Here is a 1986-nt window from a genome sequence, read left to right on the forward strand (position 1 = left end):
GGAGGCCTGTAATCCCGGACCCCCGGACTCATATCCGGCTGTTGGTCTTGGTCCGCTCACTCTCGAGCCAGTCGAGCCAGGTTGGGCTTCGGTAATGGAGTTTACCGCCGCGGACATCTTTCAGCACTCACCCTTTGGCGACATGCTGAACTCATTGAAGTCTCTCTCTTTGTCAGGAGACTCTGGGTCAAACTATGTCCGGCTGGAGTTGGAAGTAGGCGACGAAGGAATCCGCTGCCCACCCACCACCCATTTTGTCGCCACAATCGATGATTTAACCGACGTGCTCAACTTTGACTTTGAAGACATCGACGGTATGGACGACGATGCAAGAGACATACAGGAGCCACCGCTCACAGGACGGTGGACAGCCACCTCTTCATATGATATATATATGGTGGACACTCCGAAAGAAATGAATGGCGATTAGGCAACGGAGGAAAACCCCTCCAAGAAGAAGGCAAAGCATGGACATCGCCAGCGCTGCTCCAAGCCCCGCCAAGGCAATACTGGCACCGGAGACAATAATAATCCAGACGGTGCCGACGATGAATACAACCCTGAACAGCCCGCCTTCGAGCAGACCGAACAGGAAGACGGGCATGACAGCCCAGATGAATAAGTGACGGACGGGTATTCGGAGGAGGACAACTACATGCCCCTTTCTGAAGATGAGATTAGCCTCGGCGACGACGAGTTCGGCATACCCGAAGACCCTGCAGAGCAGGAGCGCTTCAAGCGCTGGCTTATTGCCACTGCAAGAACACTACAAGAAATATGTCAACTAGTGACCTTCTGTTAGTGACCCTGGAAGAATTGGTCATAGATCTATGACCATCTGAGACCAATTGGTCAAAAGCTGTTCGGGGGGCTCCAAACCCTAAACCATTGCGACCATTTTGGTCAGAAAGGTCGTAATTTCCTTACACAAAATGGTCACATAGCAAACAGTGCAGGTCCGCTGCCTTATTTCTAGTTGTTAACAACCAATATAGATGGTCATAGCCTTGTAGATTGTGGTGGGTTGTGATGACTAGGCGCCATCTCATCAGTTTTGCCTATGTGTCATGTCCATGTGTCAATTTTTGCCCTAGGTTGTGAAGCAACCTATATTTATGTTATTCCAAAAATTCCCCAAAAATCTCATAAATTGTTTGGATCATATCTTCATCAAATATGTCAAAAACCTTCCTTGCCTAGTTCAAAAATAACTCAACAATATTCATTTTCCTATTCTGTTCAGAGTAGCACTTTGTGAAGGAAGTGTTATTTATATATTCTTGACTTCCCTAAAAATTTGTGAAGACAATCTTCTTAGTAACTGATCATCCTCAGCCAAAACTCACGCCCATTAGCCATGTGCATTTCCCGTACCGCAAATCAAACACTTGGCTGCTTATTCATGTTTGAAAATCGACCGGTCTCCTCGTGAGAATCTGATGTTATAATTTTCTTCCTAGCATCTACTCGGGGAGTGAACAACCCACTATACATGCCTACGCCGCCCAGAACTCATGGCAGCGCCACTGTCACGCGATGATCACGCGGCGGGCATGCGAGCTTATGCGCTCTAGAGTTGGGGCCCTCAGCCACCGTCCAAACCTCGATGTCTCGCCATCAAACCATGCATTTATGATTAAATAGATATTTATTTACCTAGAAATTTTTTTTGGAAAAAAATAAAGAGCAAACTATGAGGCACCTGCAGTTCAAATTTAAACCGCTTCCAGCTGAATCAGCGGGAATTTGTCTTTTTCACCAGAGGTGGATTAAAACTTTTGACACCCAACCATTTTGTCAATTGTGCATTAAATATGGCCTAGTATTTAATAAAATTGATTAGGTCCAATTTTGCAACAAATATATGGTAGATCCTTCACAAAAAAACTCACTTTGGGCCCTCAAAAAAATGGAAAATGAATTTTTTGTCCAAAGAAAATAAAAACTCCCTTAGGCAACATTGTTTGGAATTCCAAGATGCACCCT

This window comes from Triticum dicoccoides, chromosome 3B, assembly GCF_002162155.2.
Source record: "Triticum dicoccoides isolate Atlit2015 ecotype Zavitan chromosome 3B, WEW_v2.0, whole genome shotgun sequence".
In the NCBI taxonomy this organism is placed as follows: domain Eukaryota; kingdom Viridiplantae; phylum Streptophyta; class Magnoliopsida; order Poales; family Poaceae; genus Triticum; species Triticum dicoccoides.